The following is an 11,334-nucleotide window of genomic DNA, read 5'->3' as shown; positions in this document are numbered from 1 at the left end:
TCTGGGTTGACCTAAATGGAAGGAAATCAAAAGAAAGAGGGGATTTAGGTACAGTCTGACTGAGCTCCAGGAGTTGGTGATGGACAGGGAGGCCTGGCGTGCTGCGATTCATGGGGTCGCAAAGAGTCAGACACGACTGAGCAACTGAACTGAACTGAACTGAACTGAACTGATAGCTGATTCACTTCGCTGCACAGCAGAAACGAATACAACACTGTAAAGCAACTATACACCCATAAAAGTTAATTTATAAAAGAGATATGTTAGCACTAGAATTCCATCTGTGATGGTATAGGAAAGGTTTGTGTGTCAGTTTTTGTTTTAGCCTGATTTCCTTTGCCTCTTTTTAGAAGCTTTTTCTTTTTTTTTTTTTAAATTTAGGGAGTGCCCCCTCTCCCAACCCTGAGTCAAAATAAAAAGCCTCAAACTGAGCCCATCAAGTGTGAGGTCATTTCCAGTTTTAATCCTGCAAAGAATGAGGCTGACCCACCCATGTCAACATCTAGACCTGACCCTTTGCCCCGGTGGCCCACTTCAGGGACCACAGTACTTGTCACGTGAAGGCCTTTAATGAGCTGCAGAAACTGATCAGAGGAAGCTGTCGACAGCAGCTTGGAGGGTTTTCTGAGGCTCCCGTTTCTCCATACTGCGTGTTTGTCCTCTTCATTCATATCTCATTGATATAATATCCTCATATCAATATCAAATATCTGCCAAAAACACTGACACCATGTCCAACCATGGGAGTACACTTCCAATTTTGAAGGGTTTATACACTTTTAAAACTCTTGGACTTCCCTGGTGGATCAGTGGATTAGAATCCACCTGCCAATGCAGGGGACCCGGGTTCGATCCCTGGTCGGGGAAAATCCCGCATGTCGCAGAGCACCTAAGCCCATGCACCACAGCTACTGAGCCTGTGCTCCAGAGCCTAGGCATCGCAGCTACTGAGTCCACACACTCTAGAACCTGTGCTCCACAAGAAGAGAAGCCACCACGATGAGAAAGCCGCACACAACTAGAGAGAAGCCCCTTCTTGCCGCAACTAGAGAAAAAAGCCCGCAGCAAGGAAGACCCGGCACAGCCAAAAATAAAGACACAAATTTAAAAAGACAATAAAACTCATTCTCCTTTTTCTAGGCCTTACAGGGGGAGATGGTGGAAGTGCAAGGATAAATGAAATCCCACTTCTTGCTTATTCATTCAACCAGCCCTGGCCGGGGGGAGGCGGGGGGGTCCGTGCAGGTGGCTGTGGGAAAGTTTGGACTACAATTTACTCCAGTTTGCAGGGAGCTGTAGCCAGGAGTGTGAGCCCCATGGTAAATGCCAGCGCTGGGGAGAAGCCACAGAGAGCCAATGGCCTATTGTTGGTGCCTGTCACGTGGTCTCTTGGGGGCCAGGCCTTCTCTAGACAGAGGCCTGGCTTTTGGCAGCAGCCCCTCAGCTGCCAGTGGCAGGGACTCCTGGGGACACAGGCGCTTCTGTGTCCCCTCCCCGCCCTCCCCCTCCATGGGCCAAGAGACTGACCCGGAATCAGCACAGCTTTCTACTCGAACCTTTTGTGCCTGAACAATGGTTAACTATGGCTCTCCGCGAACCCCAGAGTCAGCTCCTTTCACAGTGGGATTTCCTTCCCTGTGGGTTTTCCCAGCTGTCTTTGTCTGAGGTCGTGTCTAACAGATGTCTGTGGGCTTGGAGAGACTTCTGAGAAGCCAGTGACGAGACCTGGGGGTGCTTCCGGGAAAACTGTGACGGAAGCCCTTCCGGGTTCAGCTGAGGCTCATAAATGTATAACCCTCAGGTGCTCAGTTGTGTCTGACTCTGTGTGACCCCATGGACTGTAGCCCAGCAGGCTCCTCTGTCCATGGGATTCTCCAGGCAAGAATACTGTAGTGGGTTGCCATGCCCTCCTTCAGGGAATCTTTCTGACCTGGGGATCGAACCCATGTCTCTTAAGTCTCCTGCATTGGCAGTTGGGTTCCTTACAACTAGTGCCACCAAGCTGGGAAGCCCCCTGCAAAGGGTAGCAGACCACTTTCAGGGAGATTCAGGAGATGGCTTCTGGTGCAGTGGGATGGAGATTGAAATCAAAATCTGAGAATTCTTCTTTTGGAGGTCTCCCGTAGCTTATGAAGAACTCTGAAAGCATGTGGAATATGAAACTGCATAGTAAGAGTATTGTTTTTTTAACCAACACAATGATTTTGATATATCCCAAATAGTCATCCTTCAGAAGTGTTCCCCAGGAATCAGTGAACTCACTTCGACTGTAGTTTCACTGCTTCACACATAATTCGAACTCCTCCTTTGGAATTATTTCCCTAGAAAATCAATTTCATAATTAATAGTGAAACCATTGTAGACCATCCAAAGGGGTAATAATGGAGCATGAGTAAGTAAAGAATCTCATAGGGTCATTAAAATATTGTTCATAGAGAGCATGAGACCATGCTTATGGTAATATGTGAAGTGAGAAAGGAATATGTAATATATATTAGTGATTTCAAGTTTATAAGAAAAAGTAAACCAAAGAAAGGCAATGTTAAAGAATGTTCAAACTACTGCACGATTGCACTCTTTTCACACGCTAGCAAAGTAATGCTCAAAATTCTCCAAGCCAGGCTTCAACAGTACGTGTACCAAGAACTTCCAGATGTTCAAGCTGGATTGAGAAAAGGCAGAGGAACCAGAAATCAAATTGCCAATGCCCGCTGGATCATAGAAAAAGCAAGAGAGTTCCAGTAAAACATCTACTTCTGCTTTATTGACTATGCCAAAGCCTTTGACTGTGTGGATCACAACAAACTCTGGAAAATTCTTTCAGAGATGGGAATACCAGACCACCTGACCTGCCTCCTGAGAAATCTGTATGCAGGTCAAGAAGCAACAGTTAGAACTGGACATGGAACAATGAACTGGTTCTAAATTGGGAAAGGAGTATGTCAAGGCTGTATATTGTCACCCTCTTTATTTAACTTACATGCAGAGTACCTCATGAGAAATGCTGGGCTGGATGAAGCACAGGCTGGAATCGAGATGACTGGGAGAAGTATCAATAACCTCAGATATGCAGATAACACCACCCTTATCACAAAAAGCAAAGAGGAAATAAGGAGCCTCTTGATGAAGGTGAAAGAGGAGAGTGAAACGCTGGTTTAAAACTCAACATTCAAAAAATTAAGATCATGGCATCTGGTCCCATCACTTCATGGCAAATAGATGGAGAAACAATGGAAACAGTGACAGATTTTCTTTTCTTGGGCTCCAAGATCACTGCAGATGGTGACTGCAGCCTTGAAATTAAAAGATGCTTGCTCTTTGGAAGAAAAGCTATGACCAATATAGACAGCATATTAAAAAGCAAAGACATTACTTTGCTAAAAAATGTCCATCTTGTCAAAGCTATGGTTTTTCCAGTAGTCATGTGTGGATGTGAGAGTTGAACTATAAAGAAAGCTGAATGCCCAAGAATTGATGCTTTTGAACTGTGGTGTTGGAGAAGACTCTTGAGAGTTCCTTGGATTGCAAGGAGTTCAAACCAGTCCATCCTAAAGGAAATCAGTCCTGAATATTCATTGGAAGGACTAATGCTAAAGCTGAAGCTCCAGTCTTTGGCCACCTGATGTGAAGAGTTGATTCATTTGAAAAGACCCTGATGCTGGAAAAGATTGAAGGCAGGAGGAAAAGGGGATGACAGAGGACAATATAGTTGGATGGCATCACCGTCTTGATGGACATGAGTTTGAGCAAGTTTAGGGCGTTGGTGATAGACAGGGAAGCCTGGCATGCTGCAGTCCATAGGGTCTCAGAGAGTCAGACACAACTGAGTGGCTGAATGGAACTGAACTGAAAGTAAATGTAAAGGAAAGGAAGAAAATCCTCCCCCAAAGAGTAGTTGTGTTAAGCCAGTGGAATTATAGATGATTAATTTACTTTTTTATTTCCCAAGTTTTCAGCCATGTGATTATGTACCTATGTATTAGAAAAGTATAATTTTTAAAAAGTTCTATGAAAACTGTAGCCTGGGAAAGATTAGTTTAATAGGCTTAGGAGAAAATTAGTCTGATTAATTTATAATTGCACCTTACTTTGGGTAAAAATCGCTATTATGCAGTTAATCATCTCTTCTCTGATTCTTTGGCTATTTCTAAAAATCAGATCTACTTTTAAAAATGGTAAAAACTTGCCACCACCAGATATTTCTGTGAGAGCACAGATTCTTGCCCATTTTGTTCAGTGACATATTCCCAGGTCTTGAATGGTGCTTGCTCGTAATGGGACTCAGTGCATATTTGCCTAATGAATGAACGGTCTGTAGGTTGTGAAATGAGCTGGAATGTGGGACAGAGAAAGGGGCTGTAGAATGAGAAGGAAAATCAAAGACAAGCATTGCAGGGAACGCTTTGTGGGAGTCAGCTAGATGCACCTGCCGGACTCGCCCAGACCCTCGGGTCCCCTCTGCATCCCTGTGTGCTCGCCCATCCCCATTATGCTTTTGTTTCTCAAGACTCAACACCTGCTACTCTTCTTGGAGAACTACTCTCGATCTGCTGGAGCTGACTTGCCTGTAAACGAAGAGCAAGGGCAGTGCCAGGAAATTCTTTCCCCCAAGAAGCTCTGTGCCCTTGACGATGATTGCCCCTGCCTCAACTCCCATTCCCCTGTGGATTTGGCTGAAGTTGTGACTTTGCTGAAAATCAGACCCTTCCTTGGCTCAGAAACATGACCCAAGACACCAATAGTCCAGCAACGGCAAGAAAACGTCACATCCATGAGCTGCTTCTTAGGTACCATGCACAGCTATAATGTGTGTCCCAGTATCTCATTGAAATAGGGACTGCCACTGCTCCCATTTTCACTTGAGGCAACAGAGACTAAACAGTGTGGCTAAACAACTTGCCTCTGCATTGGAAGATCTCGTCTCACCTTGAGTTGGACGTTTTCGGCTGTCTTCCTTGAAAGGCCTGGAACTCCTCTTGCTGGTCCTTTTCCTGGTGGAAAGACAGACCTGTAAGGAAGCAGCAAAGACCAATCAAGGAGTGGAAAGGTCAGGAGCTGAATGGAGAGTGTGGACAGATGGGCCACCCCAGCTCCGTGTGGACAGAACAAGCACAGAATGAGATACAGTCACCAAGAAAGCCCCCACGTCTGTCAATATGAAGAGAAGAGGCAATGTTTGAGAGCCTGTTTGAGGCTTGGCAGAGTAGATGATGAAGACCAGGCTCCTACAGATGTTTCACTTGTGTTCTCCATGGACAGTCCCTGGTCTGGTACCAAGAGGGATATCTTTGGGGCTTTAAGGAGCTAAAACTGAAGTAAACATGTGACATTTGGTGCTTGTCTCCACTGGTAAGGTCGTTTTGCTTGTGGAAGTGGGAATATTTAAATGCAGAACTATATTAAAACCTTTTGGTTTAGCAGGGGCTTATGCCTGGTCACTATTTGTTGGGTTAATGAGTGGATGAATGGGTGAATGTGAATGAGAGTATAATGAGGACGACATTCCTGAAGGTGCAACCCAATTCAACACACGTCGAGGACTCGTATGAGGGAGTCATCAGCTGTATAGGGGGGTAAAGGGAGGGAATTAGATGAGCCTCAACAGGACTCTGAGCCCAGATAGACCAGGTGAGAGTCCTAAGTGGCAGCAGGTGAGAGTTCCAGAGGTTTAAAGAACAGGTTACACCCACGTGGCGGGGAAATCAGGAAAGTCAACCTAAAGGAAGGAGAAGTCAAAAACTAAGATCGGCCAAAAAACGAAAGTTTTCACGATTGTGGTGGATTTCAACCAATCTAGTTATGTATTCTTGCCTGATTCTCCAGAGGCAGGGAACTGCCCTGGGCAGACACGATGGTCTTGAATGTCAATCAAACAGTAGCAGCTTCAGTCACACCTTCCTCCTGGAGATGCTTTTGTCATTGGGCTTAGTTACCTGTTTGAAAGAATAGTCTTTAGTCTGGATGAGAGGGGAGGGGAGTTTGGGGGGGAATGGACACATGTATATGTTTGACTGAGTCCCTTGGCTGTTCACCTGAAACCATCACAATATTGTAAATCAGCTACTGTTTTGTTCAGTCACTAAGTTGTGTCGGACTCTTTGTGATCCCATGAACTATAGCCCCCCAGGCTCCTCTGTTCTCCACTATCTCCTGGAGTTTGCTCAAATTTACAGCCATACCCCAATAAAAAATAAAAAGTTCAGGTTAAAAAAAAAGAGACTAGCCTTTGAAGGTATAAAAAGGTATGGACTGATAACAGTTAAGGCTGCAAATATAACCTTGGCAAATGTCAGGAGGAATAAATTGAATATTACTCTGTGCCCAATTAAGCACAGAATAACTGTGAAAATGGAAGTTTATCAGCAGCTGGATACCTTCATTGCAAGTTAATGACAAAGCTGTGCATGGTGGATCACGTGTTCCAAAAATGGCTGACTATCACAGCATGGCCAGTCCCACGTGCATTTCGGTGAGGAGTGACCTTCCTGCTTCCCATCAAGAGGGGCAGTTTATTTCACCACACCCTGGGAATCGGGGTGGGCCCCATGGCTGCTTTCATCCATCAGTGGCTGTGGAATCCTGCTATTGCAGTTCCAAGCATAGACCTTCACTGGCCTGGCAGCTTCTGCTTCCTGCCCTTGGAAACGCTCACAGCTGTAGTGATCCCTGGAGACCCGGCCACCACGCTGGGGGAAGTCCAAGTCACGCGGAGAGGCTCATGTAGGTCAGTAGCCCAGCTGAGCCGCCGTTGCGGTGGCCCGTGGGAGTGGACCTCAGAAGACGTCCTGCCCAGCGAGTCCTGGGGCAACTGTAGCCCCCAGCTGACACGGTATGAGGCTGCAGCTTCATGAGAGACTCTGAACAAGAACCACTCATCCCAGTCAACTCACAGAGCCGTGAGACCTAACAGTCAATTGTTATTTAAGCTGTTAGGTTTTGAAGTGGTTTATTTGGTTGGTGCAAAAGTAATTGCGGTTTTGAACTGTGAATTTTAAATCACTTTAACTAGGCTCAAACACACCTTTATTCATCAAAATAGGAACCATTACAATCAACACACTTCTGCCAACAAGAAATAAATTGGTTTATCCCTGTAGTGTAAAAATCTGAGCCTCGGGATTTGTTGAACTCTGGGAAGGTTCTGGGAAGATTCTCTGCTTCCTGCTGGTTAGGGAAGCATTTTCCCTGCAAGACGTTGTCTAGATGCTTGAAGAAGTGGTAGTCAGTTGGCGAGAGGTCAGGGGAGTGTGTTGGATGAGGCAAAACTCCATAGCCCAACTTGTTCAACTTCTGAAGCGTTGGTTGTGTGACATGTGGTCGACATTGCCATGGAGAAGAATTGGGTCCATTCTGTTGATCAGTGCTGGCTACAGGTGTTACAGTTTTGGGTGCATCTCATTGGTTTCCTGAGCACACTTCTCAGATGAAATGTTTTATTGGGGGTCAGAAAGCTGTAGAGGATCAGATCAGCAGCAGACCACCAAACAATGACCATAACCATTTTCTGGTGCAGATTTGGCTTTGGGAAGTGCTTTGGAGCTTCTTCTCGGCCCCACCACTGAGCTGGTCATCACTGGTTGTCATATAAAACTCACTTTTTGTCACACATCAGAATCCAATCAAGAAATGATTTGTTGTTGCTGCATAGAATAAGAAGACGGCGCTTCAAAAAGCCAATTTTTTTTGATTTGTCGTCAGCTCATGAGGCACCCACTTGTCAAGCTTTTTCACCTTTCTAATTAGCTTCAAATGCCAAATGACTGTAGAATGGTCAATGTTGAGTTCTTCAGCAACTTCTTGTGTAGAAGTAAGAGGATCAGCTTTGATGATTGGTCTCAGTTTGTCGTTGTCAACTTCTGATGCCTGGAAGAACAGGGCGGCCACTATGCTCCTTATCGTCAAGATTCTTGTCTCCTTCGCAAAACTTCTCGAACCATCAACTGCACTGTACCTTCGTTAGCAGTTACTGGGCTAAATGCATTGTTGATGTTGTGAGCTGTTGCTGCTGTTTTATGACCCATTTTGAACTCAAATAAGAAAAGTGCTTGACTTTGTTTTTTGTCTAACATCATTTCCCTAGTCTAAAATAAGTATAAAGTAAACAGCAAGTAGTGTCAGCGAAAAAGCATAAAGCGAGAATGTGCATTACGAAGATGTACCACATTTATTTAAGAATGTATTCCAGTATCAAACAGCAAAGTTCAACAATGCAAAACGGCAATTACTTTCGCACCAACCTAATATTAAAATTCAACAATGGATATTTGGAACACCCAGATGAGGGGGTAGACTATGGGCCAAGGAGAGCTGTCAGTGCAGGCCTATGCTCGTGAAAGGGATGGGGTGGTGGAATGTGAGTGGTCAAGGGACATCTGACCCCACAAAGGGCAAGACACTCCAGGGTAAATGCCTGGTGGGGAGGTGGCTGAGAGGGCAGGAGGCTGGATTCTGGCTGTTACCTAAAACCTCAGCTTTGTTGCCTGTGTGCTCCCCTTGTGGCTCAGCTGGTAAATAATCCGCCTGGAATGCGAGAGACCTGGGTTCAGTCCCTGGGTTGGGAAGATCCCTTGCAGAAGGGAATGGCTACCCACTCCAGTATTCCAGCCTGGAGAATTCCATGGACTGTATAGTCCATGGGGTGGGTGGCAAAGAGTTGGACATGAGTGAATGACTTTCATTCATTCACTTGTCACCCGTAAAGTGGAGCTAAATCCTTATAGGATGTGATAAGGACTAAAGAAGGTGGTGTAAATGAAGATACGTCACACGCTATGAACCTTCCCCATCATAAGGTATCATTATGACTTCCTACAGGTGGTTGGATGTTAATATGTTAGTGTCTGAAGATGACACATCCCGGCATCCCACGTGACTTGTCATGAATGGGTTTCTCCTTGGAAAGGTCTGCTCATAGAAACTACAAGAAGCAATTTTGTAAACTATTTATTTGATTGCACCAGGTCTTAGTTGCAGCACGTGGGATCTAGTTCCTCGCCCTGGAATTGAACTTGGGCCCCCTGCATTGGAAGCACAGAGTCTTAGCCACTGGACCACCAGGAAAGTCCCCTGAAATGCCTCATAGCAATTTTATTTGTTTATTTCTTTGGCCGCACTGAGCAGCTTGTGGGATCTTAGTTCCCTGACTAGGGATCCAATCCCTGCTGTGGCAGTGAAAGTACTGAGTCCTAACCACTGAACCACCAGAGAATTTGCAATTCTTAAGCCATAATCACATAACCCTGTCAGGGGTCCTGTAAACTTCTCCTCATTCATTCATTCCGTTACTTGTTCACTTATTAAAAAATTACTTGAGTACCAACTGTATGCCAAATAGTGTTGTCAGCATTGGGCATAAGGCAGTGAATAAAACACAAAACCCCTTCCCTCATGGGGCCTGCAGTATCAGTGTTCATGGTAATACATGGCCAACAGTTTTAAATTACTGGGAGCAATGTGGTGTGGTGGTTAATTGCATGTGTTTAGGGGTCAGACTGACCTTGGTGCACATTCTGACTCCACCACTTAACAACTGCAAGACTGTGGGCAAATCACTTCAGCTTTCTGTGCCTCAGTTTCTCTCTCTGCAGTTTCAGTATCGTCGTCATCATCATCCCTATTTCATAGGGTTACGCCAATCGAAGGAGTTCATGCATGTGAAGGATGTGGAACAGTGACACACAAAGTAAGCTGTGTTCCAGTAAATATTATTGTTATTGCTATTATCATTACTTTGTTTCAGTTGGGAAACAGCTTTGCTATATCTCTTCTTGTTTTGTGATCAGTGATAGTATACTCTCAATTCAGGGTGCTGAATCTCCCTTCTTTCCTTCTTTTCTGTGGAAAGAGGGACAGTAGATGGTTCATGATATTTGTTTACCTGCTCAAGTGGTCCATGGCATGCAAGGTTGAGAAAATTGATTTAAATTAGCTCCACAAACCTACAGATTCTGTTAGCAATGGTTCGCTCAGTATTTGAATCTAAAATCACCTTTTTATTGATCTCCCTGAGGATAATACCCTAGGAAGATCAGTGAATTTAGTGAAAGCAAGGGGGCCTGGACCACAGGGCCCAGTGGACCCTATTCACACTGCAGTCTAGGTGGTCGATGTCCACTGGCCCACATACATAGGGTGTCCTCTGGAGCTGTGACATTGAGGCCTTAGTGGATCTAGTCTAAAAGGTCAAGGAAAGTATTACTGACATACTTCCTCAAGAAATGAAGGCAGTTTTAAAAAGGAAGTAAAGTTAGACTCTCATAGAAAGCTGAATGCCGAAGAATTGATGCTTTTGAACTGTTGTGTTGGAGAATACTCTTGAGAGTCTCTTGGACTGCAAGGAGATCCAACCAGTCAATCCTAAAGGAAATCAGTCCTGAATATTCATTGGAAAGACTGATGCTGAAGCTGAAACTCCAATCCTTTAGCCACCTGATGCGAAGAACTGACTCATTGGAAAAGAGTCTGATCCTGGGAAAGACTGAAGGTGGGAGAAGGGGATGACGAGGATGAGATGGCTCCAGGAGTTGGTGATGAACAGGGAAGTCTGGCATGCTGCAGTCCACAGGGTCACAAAGAGTTGGACACAACTGAGTGACTGAACTGAAAGTGAGACTCTAAAGGTCATGAAGCCGGCTGTATTAGTGAATAAATAATGGAAAACTCAAGTAAGAGCCTATTACGTAAAATCCCAAGGCAAGCAGTTCAGAGTGGTTATGGCATCAAAATTGTTATCAGGTGTGCAGGTTCCTTTATCTTCTACCACCTGCGGAGTAGGGGCTTGTTTCTCAATGTTTACCTCTAGATACAAAATGACTGCTGGAACTCCAGTAATCACGTCCCCATTCCAGGCAGGAATAAGGAAGCATAGAGGGACACAACCAAAAGTGCCTTTACTAGCTGAGTCAGTCCCTCTTTTAGAGACTTTTCTGGGGACTCTCTCAATGGTCTCATTGACCATTTTAGACTGGAGAAACTGTCCCCAGGGTGCTGTGTTGGGAAAAACTGTGCTGAACCTTCTGTGATGAGGTTGAACACTTCAGGGGGTGCTGCAATGAAAGCCCTATGCTGACTGACACTTTGCCCTCTAAGCTCCTTCGAAGTCAAAACCCATCAGATATAATACAAAATATCTGATGCACTCAATTATCCTGACACTTCAAGTTTTCAAAGTGGGGAATCTTTTCTCTGATTTCAAATAAAAATCATACATATTTAAACAATCTTTGCTTTTCCTCCTCCTCTCGTTTCCTCCCACCCATCCTCCTACCTCATCTCCAAACCTGAATTCCTGGATTAATTTTTAATAAAGACAGTTCAGGGAAGAATTTTAGCTTC

Source organism: Oryx dammah, unplaced genomic scaffold (genome assembly GCF_014754425.2).
Source record: "Oryx dammah isolate SB20612 unplaced genomic scaffold, SCBI_Odam_1.1 HiC_scaffold_20, whole genome shotgun sequence".
Taxonomy (NCBI): domain Eukaryota; kingdom Metazoa; phylum Chordata; class Mammalia; order Artiodactyla; family Bovidae; genus Oryx; species Oryx dammah.
The sequence above is the reverse complement of the archived record's forward strand: the minus strand, read 5'-3'. Positions refer to the sequence as shown.